Consider the following 17,097-nt stretch of genomic DNA (forward strand, 5'->3'; position numbering starts at 1 on the left):
GTTTGATTTTTCTTGGTCTGGCCAGCGCAACTTAAATTGATGCCTAGAAATCCACAAACAAATGCAGAAAAGACAACAGACCCAAATGCGTTTCCGCTCCTATTCCCTACGCATGATTCCGCAGAGAAAGCAACATAACAGCATCAGTCCCGCAACGAGAGTGAACACTGGACAGAATCGTCCCCATTAGCAGGCGTTTACTTTGACTGCTCCCACTTTTCCAGCTGAAGCACCATCCCCTGTTTTTCCTCCCTCTCCTCCCTTGCAATTCTATGTTCTCGAAATTGTCCATTTCGCACGATGTGGGTTGGCCCATGATACTTTCCCAGCATGCACAATGAATCAATTCCACGTGCACACAACTTGCTTTTTCTTATCTTTCTTTTAATTTTAGAATCTTTTTGAATTTTTCCCTCCTTTTATTTTCCTTTAAAACTACTTAAAACAATGCCCATTTTTCAATCGTTTTCCTTGTCTTTTTCCCTTTTCTTCTTATTTTTCCTTTCGGTTTAATAAAAGAGAAATTTATCCTTACTTTTTACTTATTTTGTTTTTCATTCTCTTTTTTTTTTTTTTAAACATATTATTGAATTTTTCTATTTCATATTTCATAATTAATCCATTGGATTTTCCAATTCTGTAGTTTATGCTTTTTTTTTCTTTTTGATAGTACTATAAAATGATTACAATCAAATTCAGATATAAATAAATCTTTGGGTTTCTTTTCTTGAATCTACTTATTTTATAAAAGAAAAAGAATATAATATATGTATTTTTTTTTGGTCAAATGCTAATATATATCCATTATATATTTTTAATGGATGCCTACATGTAAATTTGACGTAGAAAAACATTTGTTTAAAACTCATTGGTTCGATGTAACAAACCCATATGACAAACTGTGAATCCATTTAACATCAATATTATATTTAAACTCATTGACTCAATATAACAAACCCATATGAAAACTTAGTCCATCAAATATGGGTTGAGAATTGAGTATATGTCCCATTCTGATAGGTCTCGCAATTATCCGACCCACAGGACAAGCCCTTGAGAAGTGTGCAAGAAATTAGAGAATTTGGTCTTAACTTTTCTTTTTCTTTTTTTGGTTTGGAGAAGATAGAGCATAGCTAATGTGGTGCTCATTTGAGTGTTGCTTTCTATTAATTTAATTGATGTAAAATTTTGACAATTTAATTCCATTTGAGATCTAAATATAAGGTGTCATCTTAGATGGTAAGGGAGTTCGCTCCTTTCCTTATGGTTATGGTTTCGAGTCATAATTGAAGCTAACTCGACGCTTGATTGCTTAATTCAAAATAAAAACCCATAACGAAACAAAAAATTAAAGAAGGAAGCAAACCTTTAAATATATCAATTTGCAATACCATATGAGAAAGAGTTGATCTCACAAAAAAATCCAAAACTAGTTAACCCATGATAATTATATTCCAAATTAATTTTTTTTTTACCACCAAAACCTAAATCTAGTATATCCAAGACAAATTTATTTTTTTGTTAGTTTTTATTAAATTTTGGCATCAAAATTGCTGAGTTGGATAATGCTTGTCAGTTGACTAGTGTATCAGTTTGGGTTTTACCCTTCATTTATCACAAAAATACCACTTTTATGGTTTTATTGTATTAATCCAATTTAACAGAGGGTAAACTTGTTATAAATTGACCAATTTGGAGTTTTTTTCTGGTAAAAAAATTTGTTCGAGATAAATTTGTGACATATGTACTAGTTAAAGGCTTTTCTTGGTAAAAAATAAGTTTGGAGTAAATTTATCATACGTGTATCGCTTTAGAGTTTTTTGTGATATTAATCCAAAGAGAAAATCTGAAATGACTATTAGGATTTGCCATGTGATTTACGTTGTTTGCTCCTTCAACACACATTCCTATATAAAAGAATAGAAAGTATGGTGATGGCCCAGTGGAGGTGGGGCCATGGTACTTTCCCAGCGTGCATGATGGAGCAATTCCATGCACATATAATTTGCTTTGTTCCTTAGCTTGTGTTGATGAAATCTACTAAAAGTGGACCCTCTTTTTTCCCTAGCTTCACTTAAGTTGTGCATCTTCTTCCGTTGGAGTCATTCATTCTGCTACTTCGTCAAAATCAAACTACTGTTAGTTTTGGTCTTAGTTTCTTTTTCTTGCAATTGCAAGAACTTTCAACACGTCTATGGTATGCAAATGTTGCAGATTGGAAGACTAATGGCACCATAGAAAACTCTACTTTGTGTTTTTCTTCATCTGGAATTGAAAATGATAAAAAAAAAAAACATATTTTAGCAATTCCACGCGCATATAATTCATTGTCAACATATTAGATATTGAAGAAGATGATTTATGCTGATAATGGGTTACAATGAGAAAAACTAATATTAGAATATTACGTAAAAATAACAATGTCAAATGTAATAAAGGATAGATATACTCTAATAATTAACAAATGAAGTTTACAATATTAACAGAACTAAAAATAATGGAAATAAAGAAGTCTTCTTGATATGTTTAGTGAGGGTAAAGTTGAGCCCATTTTGTGGGCCCATTGAGACTTCTCTGAACTCAGAATAATTCAAGGAGTTCATTATTTTCTTATAGAGCGCGAAAAGAGTCACAAACGTGAGTTAGGTTTATGTAAACTGTGAACCCATTTAATATCCATATTGTTGACACCTAAATTTTACAATTTTATTATGTACAAAATTAGGAATTAGTCACTAAAACCAAAAAAAAAAAAAAAAAAACAAACAAACAAACAAAGCAAACAAAAAAAGAAAAGAAAAAAGAAAAAGAAAACGTGGAAGGGGCTGAGCCCGTTTCCTCCTCCAGCTTGTTTCGCACGCAAAACCTACAAAAAAGAAAAGTAGCAGAGGGCAGAAAAAAAAAGAGGAAGAACAGAGAAAGCATAGAGAGCTCGATAGAGAGAAAAAAAAACAGAGAAGGAATGGAGGGGGAGGAGGGCGGCAACGACGCTGCCCACCGCCGTCCGAGCCGCCGCCCTCCCGCCCGTCGCCGTCGAGCCGCCATCCTCTCGAGTCCAAAGTCATTCGAGCCGCCCGCCCGTGATCGCCCAAAGTGCCGACCCGCTTATGTTATGCCTCGCCTTCGACTTGAAGATCCCGCGTTCACCAAGCCCCTCGCCGCGCCACCAAGACTCCTGCAAGCCCGAGGCCCCACCTCTTTTTGAGACCCCCTACTACCGGGTCCTCCTCGCTCCGACGCCCGTAGATCCGCTTCGAGCCTCCTCCGAGCAAAGCTGCCTTCGCTCCCCGCCCGCCGCTCCGCCCGTGCTTGCTCGACCGAACCCGACGCCACTTTGCTCAACCTCGTCACCGCACCCTTCTACTCGAGCACTAGATTCGCGAGCACCGCGCCACCCACCGCGCGCCTCCGCCGGACACCGCTGCTCCAAGCCCCCTCACTCGTGTCGCTTCCTCGAGTCGTGCCTCCATCGATAACACCGGTCGCCGCGCGCTTCCCCGGAACCCAAATCTGAAGAAACAGGAGAGGGAGAGAGAACCAGAGAGGAAAAAGGTGGGGTCTCCGGCGCCGCCCGAGCCTCCTCGCGCCACCGCCACTCCACCCGAGTCGGCCATCGTCCCGCCAGCTGCTGGAGTTCCTCCTCGCCCGCAAGCTCACGCCACCGCTTCGCTCGCGAGCTCGCGCCGCCCGTCCCGCCCGCCTTTGCCCTCGCTGCTCCGTCCTCTTGCCCGACGCTGCCCAAGCCGATGCCGCCGCCGCCCGCCGCATTGCCTCCACCACCCGCCGTGCCGCCGCTGCCGTCAAGCCCGCCGCCACCGTTGTCGGCACCGCTAGCAAACCCTAGGGAGAGGAGGTACAAGTCGGGTTGCGGCTGCCAAGTCAAGCCGAGCTAGGTCCGATCAACCGGGTAGGGTTTTACGTATTGGGTCGAGCATACCTAACTTGGGTTTGGGCTGTTTTAGCACATTGGGCTTGTGGGCTTCATTTTTGAAATGAAAAAACTTAGACTAGATTGGGCTTGCCTGGTTGGGCCCAATCCGAATTTAATTGAAGGCCCGACCAAGGCTAGTTGGGCCAATTCAGCCGACCCCCTTTGGACCGAATCGGGTCCGATCAGACACCGGTCGGGTCAAATCAGACCCGACCCGGTTCGTCTTTTAAATAAAAATTATAATTTAAAAAATTAATTAAAAATTATAAAAAAATTATTTAAAAATTTTAAAAATTTTAAAAAATTTTAAAAAATTAAAAATCTCGAAAATCCAAAAATGATGGGGTTTGATTAGGACTTGCTGTGTATTGCCATTTTAGCATAATTAGACCTTCATGTGCTCGTATATTAATTATGTTATATGCTTAATTTGTGTATTTAATTATGTTTGATTGCATGTGTTAATTTTACTGCAATTAGGATCTTGGTAGCTATGATTTATTTTAATGATTGTGCACCCGCATGATCACCTCACATGTTAGTGGTTAAACATAAAATTAATCCAAACTGCCTAACGAAAATCATTTTGAATGAACAAGATTAGGTACCGAAAGGGCACTAATTGGTTAATTAATGTAATCAAGTCCCCGACCCTAGATTCTCTGGTTGCGTAGAAGTGAGGCACACTCCCATGCCTCACTTGGTTTCTAGCCGACCCCAATAGGCTAGTGGCGACTCCTTTTGTGCAAAATTCCTAGAAAATATCCAAATGTCACGCGGGGTATGAGCTTGGGAGAGCCCGTGCCTAATCATTGGCCTTAGGCCTGTCCTTTAGGCAATACCCCTAAACCTGTTCCCTTCCCCCCGAGGGTAGGTCGCGACACATATTATATATAAACTCATTTACTCAATATAACTAACCCAAATAACAACTTAGTCCATATTATATGGGTTAAGAAATGGGTTTATGTCCCATTTTGATAGGTCTAGCAATTATCTGGCTCTTTTAATATAAGACAAGCCCTTGAGAAGTGTGTAAGTAAATAGAGAATGTGGCCTTTTTTTTTTTTTTTGTTTGGTTTGGAGAAGATAGAGCATGGCTAATGTGGTGCTCATTTTAGTGTTGCTTTTTATTCTTTTAATTGATGTAAGATTTTGGCAATTTAATTACATTTGAGATCTAAATATAAGGTGTTGTCTTAGATGGTAAGGGGGTTTGCTCCTTTCCTTATGGTCATGGTTTTGAGTCTTATTGAAAGCTAACTCGACACTTGATTCCTCAATCCAAAATAAAAACTTAGGAAGAAGTACAGCTCAAGTGCCAAAACTTGGCACCGAATGACACTTAAGTGCCAAAAGTTAGGAAAGTGATACTTAAATGCCACTTTTCCAAAAAAGTGGGACACTTAAGTGCCATCTCCGGCGAACCCAACCGGAAATCTTACGTGTCAATTTTTTATTATTTTTTTTGTCTATGTGGCTCGCCGGAATTCTGACTCAACAAACAAATCCAAAAATGACGTCGTTTTAAGCGGATTCAAATGTTAATATAAAAATTAATTTAATTAAATTATAAAAATAAATTATTATTATTTTAATAAAAATAATATTTTTGAAAAAAAGGTGGGGAGACGAGGCAGCGGCTAAGGGCCGAGCCCTTGGCGGGGAAGGGCTGGCGACGATGGGGAAGGGTCACGGGGTCGTCGGTCCACAATCGACCGACGGCGAGGGCTCGTGGGCCTCGTTGCCTCCCCACCACCGTCGGGAAGGGTCGACGACGGAGGGGGAGGGTCGACCGGGTTGCCGGCCCTTGGCCGCAAGCCTCGCCGCCTCCTCACCACCACCGGGAAAAGCTAGCGACAAAAGGGGAGGGTCATGCGCGTCGACGACCCTTGGTCGACAAAGGCGGTGAGGGTCCGCGAGCCCTCGCCAGATTCAGGGTGAGGATCGCGGCCCTCACCAGATCCGGCGAGGGCTCGTGGGCCCTCGCAGCCTCCCATCGCCGCTGGGAAGGGCCAGTGACCCCGGCCGACCCTCCTCCCTCCGTCGCCGACCCTTCCAAGAACGGCAGGGGAGGCGGTGGCAATGAGGGCTCAACTATCTCCCTCCCCCTCCTTTTATTATTATTATTATTATTATTAAATATTTGAATTTATATTTTTAAATGTTTAAATAAATTTAGTTTTTCAATTCAATTTAATTAAAATTTATATTAAATTTTTACTACATCGAGGCAAAACGACATCGTTTTTGCTTTTTTTTTTTTTTAGCCACATCAGCGTGCAAAACGATGTCGTTTTGTACTTACCTCACCGGAAAATCGACACGTCAGCATTTTGGTCGGATTTTGGTTAGATTGGCACTTAAGTGATTTATTTTGCTTCAATTTTGGCACTTAAGTGTCACTTTCCTAACTTTGGGCACTTAAATGTCCATTTCATGCCAAGTTTTGACACTCTAGGTATCCGTAGTTCTAAAAACTCATAATGAAATTAAAAAAAAATAAGGGAAGAAAACCTTTAAATATATTAATTTGCAATACCATATGAGAGAGAGTTGATATCACAAAAAAAAAAACTCTAAACTAGTACACCGATGAAAATTTTATCATGAATTGATTTTTTTACTACCAAAACTTCCAAATCGGTATGCTTGTGGGAAATTTACATTTTGTTAGTTTCTATTAAGTTTTGACATCAAATTATAAATTGGATGACACATATTAGTTGATGGATATACCAATTTGGGGTTTTACCCTTTGTTTGTCAAATATATACCAACGTTATGATTTTTAGCGGTATCAATTCTATTTATCAAAGGATAAATCTGTTACAAATATACAAATTTGAGGTTTTTTGTATGGTTAAAATGTTAGTCTAAGATAAATTTGTGACATATGTACCAACTAAAGGCTTTCCGTGGTAAAAAAATAAATTTAGAGTAAATTTATCATAGGTTTAACATTAGTTTAGGCTTTTCATGTTATTAATCCAAAGAGAAAACTCAGTATGACTTTTAGAATTTGTCATGTGATTTACGGGTTTTCTCTTTCAACATGCATTTCTATATAAAAGAATAGAAAGTATGATAATAACTCAGTGGAGGTGAGCCCATGACACTTTCCTAGCGTGCATGACGGATCAATTCCATGTGCATATAGTTCGTTGTTTTCTCTATCTTGCGTTGGTGTAATCTACCAAAAGTGGACCCTCTTTTTCCCTTACTTCACTTGAGTCATGCATCTTTCTTCATCGTAGTCATTGTTTCCGCTACTTTGTCAAAATTAAACGACTGTATGTTTTGGTCTTAGAATTTTTTTTTATGTGTTTTTCTTTTTCAAATCCAAGTGAAGACAACACAAAATAGAGTTTTCAACGATGCCATTAATACACCAATCCGCAATGCTTTTGAACTATAGATGTGTTGAAGGTTTTTCATGTTATTAATCCAAAGAGAAAACTCGGTATGACTTTTAGAATTTGTCATGTGATTTAAGGGTTTACTCTTTCAACATGCATTTCTATATAAAAAAAATACAAAGTATGATAATAACTTAGTAGGGGTGGGCCCATGATACTTTCCTAGCGTATACAATGGATCAAATCCATGTGCATGTAGTTCGCTACTTTCTCTAACTTGTGTCCGTGAAGTCTACCAAAAGTGGACCTCATTTTTCCCTTATTTCACTTAAGTCATGCATCTTTATCCATTGTGGTCCTTGTTTTCGCTACTTCGTCAAAATCACACGACTGTATGTTTTGGTCTTAGGATTTTATTTTATTTTTATGTGTTTTTTCTCATTTTCAATTCCAAACGAACACAACACAAGATAAAGTTTTCTATGATGCCATTAATACTCTAATCCGCAATGCCTCTGAACTATAGACGTGTTGAAGGTTTTTCAAGTTATTAATCCAAAGAGAAAACTCAATATGACTTTTAGAATTTGTCATGTGATGTACGGGTTTACTCTTTAAACATGCATTTCTATATAAAAGAATAGAAAGTATGATAATAACTTAGTGGATGTGGGCCCACGATACTTTCCTAGCGTGCACAAAGGATCAAATCCATGTACATGTAGTTCGCTATTTTCTCTAACTTATGTCCGTCAAGTCTCCCAAAAGTAGACCTCTTTTTCCCTTATTTCACTTAAGTCATGCATCTTTCTCCATCGTGGTCATTATTTCCGCTACTTCGTCAAAATCAAACGACTATTTGTTTTGGTCTTAGGTTTTTTTTTTTTTCTATTTTATGTGTTTTTTGCCCTTTCCAATTCAAAATGAAGACAACACAAAGTAGAGTTTTCTACGATGCCATTAATATTCAAATCCCCAATGCCTCAGAACTATAAACGTGTTGAAGGTTTTTCATGTTATTAATTCAAAAAGAAAACTCGGTAAGACTTTTAAAATTTGTCATGTGATTTATGGGTTTACTCTTCCAACATACATTAGCATATAAAAGAATAGAAAGTACGATAATAACTCGGTGGAGGTGGGCCCATGATACTTTCTTAGCGTGCACGATGGATCAATGACATGTGCATGTAGTTCGCTATTATCTTTAGTTTGTGTCGATGAAGTCAAGCAAAAGTGGACTCTCTTTTTTTCGTTGCTTCACTTAAGTCATGCATCTTTCTCCATTGTGGTCATTGTTTCCGCTATTTCGTCAAAATAAAACAACTGTATGTTTTGTTTTTAGGATTTATTTTTTATTTTTTTATGTTTTTTTTGTCCTTTTCAATTCAAAATGAAGACAACACAAAGTAGAGTATTATACGATGCCATTAATACTTCAATCCGCAATGCCTCTGAACTATAGACGTGTTGAAGGTTTTTCATATTATTAATCCAAAGAGAAAACTCGATATGACTTTTAGAATTTCTCATGTGATTTATGGGTTTACTCTTTCAACATGCATTTCTATATAAAAGAATAAAAAATATGAAAATAAATCGATGGAGGTGGTTCCATGATACGTTCCTAGTGTGAACGATGGATCACTTTCATGCACTCGTAGTTCGCTATTTTCTCTAACTTGTGTCGGTGAAGTCTACCAAAAGTGGATCCTCTTTTTTCCCTTGCTTCACTTATATCATGCATCTTTCTCTATTGTGGTCAATTTTTCTGCTACTTCGTCAAAATCAAATGACTGTCTGTTTTGGTCTTGGGTTTTTTTTTTTCAATTTTATGTGTTCTTTGACTTTTTCAATTCCAAATGAAGACAATACAAAGTAGAGTTACGATACCATTACTACTCCAATCCGCAATACCTCTGAACTATATACGTATTTAAGGTTTTTTATGTTATTAATCCACAGAGAAAAATTGGTATGACTTTTAGAATTTGTCATGTGATTTACGAGTATACTCTTTCAACATGCATTTTTATATGAAATAATAAAATGTATGATAATAACTTAGTGGAGGTGGGCCCATGATACTTTCCTAGCGGGCACGATGGATCAATTCCACGTGCATGTAGTTCGCCATTTTCTCTAGCTTGTGTTGGTGAAGTCTACCAAAAGTGGATCCTCTTTTTTCCCTTACTTCACTTAAGTCACACATCTTTCTCCACTATGATCATTGTTTCCGCCACTTCGTCAAAATCAAACGACTGTATGTTTTGTTCTTAGGATTTGTTTTTATGTGTTTTTTTATCATTTTCAATTCCAAATGAAGACAACACAAAGTAGAGTTTTATACGACGCCATTAGTACTCCAATCCTCAATGCCTCTGAACTATAGACATGTTGAAGGTTTTTCATGTTTATTAATCAAAAGAGAAAACTTAGCATGACTTTTAGAATTTGCCATGTGATTTACGGGTTCTCTCTTTCAACATGCATTTCTATATAAAGGAATAGAAAATATGATAATAACTCAGTGGAGGTGGGCCCATGATATTTTTCTAGTGTGCACAATGGATCAATTCCATGTGCATGTACTTCGCTATTTTCTCTAACTTGTGTCGTTGAAGTCCACCAAAAGTGGACACTCTTTCTTCCCTTGCTTCACTTAAGTCATGCATCTTTCTTCATTGTGATCATTGTTTCCACTACTTCATCAAAATCAAACAACCGTATGTTTTGGTCTTAGGTTTTTTTCTTTTTTTCTATTTTATGTGTTTTTTGTCATTTTCAATTCCAAATGAAGACAACACACTGTAATATTTTCTACAAGGCCATTAATACTCCAATCTGCAATGCCTCTAAACTATAACCGTGTTGAAGGTTTTTTATGTTATTAATCCAAAGAGAAAACTCGGTATAACTTTTAGAATTTGTCATGTAATTTACAGGTTTACTCTTCCAACATGCATTTCTATATAAAAGAATAGAAAGTATGATAATAGCTCAGTGGAGGTGGGCCCATGATACTTTCCTAGCGTGCACCGTGGATCAAATCCATGTGCATGTAGTTCGCTATTTTCTCTAACTTGTGTCCACGAAATCTACCAAAAGTGGACCTCTTTTTTCCCTTATTTCATTTAAGTCATGTATCTTTCTCCATCGTGGTCATTATTTCTATTATTTCGTCAAAATCAAATGACGGTATGTTTTGGTCTTAGGATTTTTTTTATGTGTTTTTTCTCATTTTCAATTCCAAACGAAGACAACACAAAATAAAGTTTTCTATGATACCATTAATACTCCATTCCGCAATGCTTTTGAACTATAGACGTGTTGAATGTTTTTCATGTTATTAATCTAAATAGAAAACTCGGTATAACTTTTAGAATTTGTCATGTAACAGGTTTACTCTTTCAACATGCATTTCTATATAAAAGAATAGAAAGTATGATAATAGCTCAGTGGAGGTGAGCCCATGATACTTTCTAGCGTGCACCATGGATCAAATCCATGTGCATGTAGTTCGCTATTTTCTCTAACTTGTGTCCACGAAATATACCAAAAGTGGACCTCTTTTCTCCCTTATTTCATTTAAGTCATGCATATTTCTCCATCGTGGTCATTGTTTCTACTATTTCGTCAAAATCAAATGACTGTATGTTTTGGTCTTAGGATTTTATTTTTTTTTATGTGTTTTTTCTCATTTTCAATTCCAAACGAAGACAACACAAAATAAAGTTTTCTATGATGCCATTAATACTCAATTCCGCAATGCTTCTGAACTATAGACGTGATGAATGTTTTTCATGTTATTAATCCAAATAGAAAACTCGATATGACTTAGAAGTTATCATGTGATGTACGAGTTTACTCTTTAAACATGCATTTCTATATATAAAAAAAAAGAAAAAGAAAATATGATAATAACTCAATGGAGGTGGGCCCATGATACTTTCTTAGCGTGCACGATGGATCAAATCTATGTACATGTAGTTCTCTATTTTGTCTAACTTGTGTCTGTGAAGTCTACAAAAAGTGGACCTCTTTTTCCGTTATTTCAATTAAGTCATACATCTTTCTCCATCGTGGTAATTGTTTCCGCTACTTCGTCAAAATCAAATGACTATTTGTTTTGGTTTTAGTTTTTTTTTTTTTTCTATTTTATGTGTTTTTTGCCCTTTTCAATTCCAAATGAAGATAACACAAAGTAGAATTTTCTACGATGCCACTAATACTCAAATCCGCAATGCCTCTGAACTATAGACGTGTTGAAGGTTTTTCGTGTTATTAATCCAAAAAGAAAACTCGGTATGACTTTTAAAATTTGTCATGTGATTTACGGGTTTACTCCTTCAACATGCATTTCTATATAAAAGAATAGAAAGTATGATAATAACTCGGTCGAGGTGGGCCCATGATACTTTCTTAGCATGCACGATGGATCAATTACATGTGCATGTAGTTCGCTATTATCTCTAGTTTGTGTCGGTAAAGTCAAGCAAAAGTGGATCCTCTTTTTTCCGTCGATTCACTTAAGTCTTGCATCTTTTCTTATCGTGGTCATTGTTTCCGCTACTTCGTCAAAATCAAACGACTGCATGTTTGTTTTTAAGAATTATTATTTTATTTTTTTTATGTTTTGTTTTTCCTTTTCAATTCCAAATGAAGACAACACAAAGTGGAGTATTAGACGATGACATTAATACTCCGATCCGCAATGCCTCTGAACTATAGACATGTTGAAGGTTTTTCATGTTATTAATCCAAAGAGAAAACTCGGTGTGACTTTTAGAATTTCTTACGTGATTTACGAGTTTACTCTTTCAACATGCATTTTTATATAAAAGAATAGAAATTATGAAAATAACTCAGTGGAGGCGGTTCTATGATACGTTCCTAGCGTGCATGATGGATCACTTTCATTTGCTCGTAGTTTGCTATTTTCTCTAACTTATGTCGGTGAAGTCTACCAAAAGTGGACCCTCTTTTTTCCCTTGCTTCACTTAAATCATGCAACTTTCTCTATTGTGGTCAATTTTCCCGCTACTTCGTCAAAATCAAATGACTATATGTTTTGGTGATAGGTTTTTTTCTTTTTTTCCAATGTTATGTGTTTTTTGTCCTTTTCAATTTCAAATGAAAACAACATAAAGTAGAGTTTCTACGATGCCATTAATACTCCAATCCGCAATACCTCTAAACTATAAACGTGTTGAAGGTTTTTCATGTTATTAATCCACAGAGAAAACTTGGTATGAATTTTAGAATTTGTCATGTGATTTACAAGTATACTCTTTCAACATGATAATAACTCAGTGGAGGTGGGCTCATGATATTTTCTTAGCGTGCACAATTGATCAATTACATGTACATGTAGTTCGTTATTATTTCTAGTTTGTGTTGGTAAAGTCAAGCAAAAGTGGACAGTCTTTTTTCCGTTGCTTCACTTAAGTCATGCATCTTTATCCATCGTGGTTATTGTTTCCGCTAATTCATCAAAATCAAACGATTGTATGTTTTGTTTTTAGGATTTATTTTTTATCTTTTATTTATTTTTATGTTTTTGTTGTTCTTTCAATTCCAAATAAAGACAACCCAAAGTAGAGTATTATACAATGTCATTAATACTCTAATCTGTAATGCCTCTGAATAGTAGACGTGTTGAAGGTTTTTCATGTCATTACTCCAAAGAGAAAACTCGGTATGACTTTTAGAATTTGTCATGTGATTTACGGGTTTACTCTTTCAACATGCATTTCTATATAAAAGAATAGAAAGTATGAAAATAACTCAGTGGAGGTGGTTCCATGATACGTTCCTAGCGTGCACGATGGATCATTTTCATGCGCTCGTAGTTCACTATTTTCTCTAATTTGTGTCAATGAAGTCTACCAAAAATGGACCCTCTTTTTCTGTTACTTCACTTAAATCATGCATCTTTCTCTATTGTGGTCAATTTTTCCGCTATTTCGTCAAAATCAAACGACTGTATGTTTTGGTGATAAGTTTTTTTCTTTCTTTCCAATTTTATGTGTTTTTTGTCCTTTTCAATTCCAAATGAAAATAACAAAAAAATAGAGTTTCTACGATGCCGTTAATACTCCAATCCGCAATACTTCTTAACTATAGACGTGTTGAAGGTTTTTCATGTTATTAATCCACGGAGAAAACTCGGTACGACATTTAGAATTTGTCATGTGATTTACGGGTATATTATTTCAACATCATAATAACTTAGTGGAGGTGGGCCCATGATACTTTCTTACCGTGCACGATAGATCAATTCCACGTGCATGTAGTTCGCCATTTTCTTTAGCTTGTGTCTTTGAAGTCTACCAAAAGTAGACCCTCTTTTTTCCCTTGCTTCACTTAAGTCATGTATCTTTCTTCATCGTGGTCATTGTTTCCGCTACTTCGTCAAAATCAAACGACCGTATGTTTTGGTCTTAGGTTTTTTTTTTTTTCTCTTTTATGTGTTTTTTGTCCTTTTCAATTCCAAATGAAAACAACACAAAATATAGTTTTCTAGAATGCCATTAAAACTCCAATCTGCAATGTCTATGAACTATAGACGTGTTAAAGATTTTTCATGTTATTAATCCAAAGAGAAAACTCGGTATAACTTTTATAATTTGTCATGTGATTTACGGCTCTATCAACATTCATTTCTATATAAAAGAATAGAAAGTATGATAATAACTCACTGGAAGTAGGCCCATGATACTTTCTTAGCGTGCACGATGGATCACTTTCATGTGCATGTACTACGCTATTTTCTCTAGCTTGTGTCGATGAAGTCTACCAAAAGTAGATCCTCTTTTTTCCCTTACTTCACTTAAGTCATGCATCTTTCTCCACTGTGGTCATTGTTTCCGCTACTTCGTCAAAATCAAACAACTGTATGTTTTGCTCTTATGATTTTTTATTTATTTTTTTATGTGTTTCTTTTTTTCATCTTCAATTCCAAATGAAGACAACACAAAGTAGAATTTTATACGACGCCATTAATACTCCAATCCGCAATGCCTCTTAACTATAGACGTGTTGAAGGTTTTTCAAGTTACTAATCCGAAGAGAAAACTCGGCATGACTTTTAGAATTTGCCATGTGATTTATGGGTTTTCTCTTTCTATATGCATTTCTATATAAAAGAATAGAAAGTATGATAATAACTCAGTGGAGGTGGGCCCATGATACGTTCCCAGCGTGCTCGATGGATCAATTCCATGTTCATGTGTTCGCTATTTTCTCTAACTTGTGTCGGTGAAGTTGACCAAAAGTGGACACTCTTTCTTCCCTTGCTTCACTTAAGTCATGCATTGTTCTCCATTGTGATCATTGTTTCCGCTACTTCGTCAAAATGAAATGACTGTATGTTTTGGTCTTGGGTTTTTTTTTTATGTGTTTTTTGTCATTTTCAATTCCAGATGAAGACAACACATTGTAGAATTTTCTACGATGCCATTAATACTCCAATCCACAATGCCTTTGAACTACAGTCGTGTTGAAGGTTTTTAATGTTATTAATCCAAACAGAAAACTCAGTATGACTTTCAGAATTTGTCATGTGATTTACAAGTTTACTCTTTCAACATGCATTTCTATATAAAAGAATAGAAAGTTTGATAATAACTCAGTGGAGGTGGGCCCATGATACTTTCCTACCATGCACGATGGATCAATTCCATGTGCATGTAGTTCGCTATTTTCTCTAACTTGTGTCGGTGAAGTCTACCAAAAGTGGACCCTCTTTTTTCTCTCACTTTACTTAAATTATGCATCATTCTCTATCGTGGTCATTGTTTCCGCTATTTCGTCAAAATCAAACTATTGTATGTTTCGTTCGGAGGATTTTTTTATTTTTTTTTGTGTTTTTTGTCCTTTTCAATTCCAAAGGAAGACAACACAAAGTAGAGTTTTATATGATGCTATTAATACTCAAATCCATAATGCCTTTGAAGTATAGACGTGTTGAAGGTTTTTCATGTTATTAATCCAAAGAGAAAACTCCATATAACTTTTAGAATTTGTCATGTGATTTACCGGTTTACTCTTTCAACATGCATTTATATATAAAAGAATATAAAGTATAATAATAACTCAGTGGAGGTGGGCCGATGATAGTTTCCTAGCGTGCACGATGGATCAATTCCATGTGCATGTAGTTCTCTATTTTCTCTAATTTGTGTTCGTGAATTCTACCAAAAGTAGACCCTCTTTTTCCCTTGCTTCACTTAAGTCATGCTTCTTTCTCCATCGTGGTCATTCTTTCCGCTACTTCGTCAAAATCAAACGACTGTTTGTTTTGTTCTGAGGATATATTTATTTATTTTTATGTGTTTTTTGTCCTTTTCAATTCCAAATGAAGATAACACAAAGTAGAGTTTTTTAAGATGTCATTAATACTCCAATACGCAATGCCTCTGAACTATAGACGTGTTGAAAGTTTTTCATGTTATTAATCGAAAGAGAAAAATCGATATGACTTTTAGAATTTGTCATGTGATTTACGGATTTACTCTTTCAACATGCATTTCTATATAAAAAAATAAAAACTATAATAATAACTCAGTGGAGGTAGGCCCATGATACTTTCCTAGCGTGCACGATAGATCAATTCCATGTGCACATAGTTTGTTATTATCTCTAACTTGTGTCGATGAAGTCTACCAAAAGTGAACCCTCATTTTTCCCTTATTTCACATAAGTCATGCATCTTTCTCTATCGCGGTCATTGTTTGTCAAAATCTAACGACTGTATGTTTTGTTCCGAGGATTTTTTTATTTATTTTTTCAAGTGTTTTTTGTCATTTCCAATTCCAAATAAAGACAACACAAAGTAGAGTTTTATACGATGCCATTAATACTCCAATCCGCATTGCCTTTGAACTATAGACATGTTGAAGGATTTTCATGTTATTAATCCAAAGAGAAAACTTGATATGACTTTTAGAATTTGTCATGTAATTTACGGGTTTGCTCTTTCAACATGCATTTCTATATAAAAAGAATAGAAAGTATGATAATAACTTAGTTAAGGTGGGCGCATGATACTTTCCTAGCATGCACAATGAATCAATTCCATGTGCATGTAGTTTGCTATTTTTCTAACTTATATCGGTGAAGTCTACCAAAAGTGGACCTTCTTTTTCCCTTTCTTCACTTAAGTCATGCATCTTTCTCCATCGTGTTCATTGTTTCCACTACGCCTAAATCAAACGACCATATGTTTTGGTCTTAGAATTTTTTTTTTTTTTTTTTGTGTTTTCTCTATTTCAAATCCAAGTGAAGAGAACACAAATTAGAGTTTTCGACAATGCCATTAATACTCTAATCCGCAATGCCTCTGAACTATAGACGTGTTGAAGGCTTTTCATGTTATTAATCCAAAAAGAAAACTCGGTATGACTTTTAGAATTTATCATGTGATTTACGGGTTTACCCTTTCAACATGCATTTCTATATAAAAGAATAAAAAGTATGATAACAACTCAGTGGAGGTGGGCCTACGATACTTTCCAAGCGTGCACAATGGATCTATTCCATGTGCATGTAGCTCGCTATTTTCTCTAACTTGTGCCGGTGAAGTTTACCAAAAGTGGACCCTCCTTTTCTCTTGCTTCACTTAAGTCATGCATCTTTCTCCATCGTGGTCATTGTTTCCGCTACTTCGTGAAAATCAAACGACTGTATGTTTTGGTCTTAGTTTTTTTTTTTATATTTTATGTGATTTTTATCTTTTCAATTCCAAAAGAAGACAACACAAATGAGAGTTTTCTATGATGCCATTAATACTCCAATTCGTAATGC

This window comes from Eucalyptus grandis, chromosome 1 (genome assembly GCF_016545825.1).
Source record: "Eucalyptus grandis isolate ANBG69807.140 chromosome 1, ASM1654582v1, whole genome shotgun sequence".
Classification (NCBI taxonomy): domain Eukaryota; kingdom Viridiplantae; phylum Streptophyta; class Magnoliopsida; order Myrtales; family Myrtaceae; genus Eucalyptus; species Eucalyptus grandis.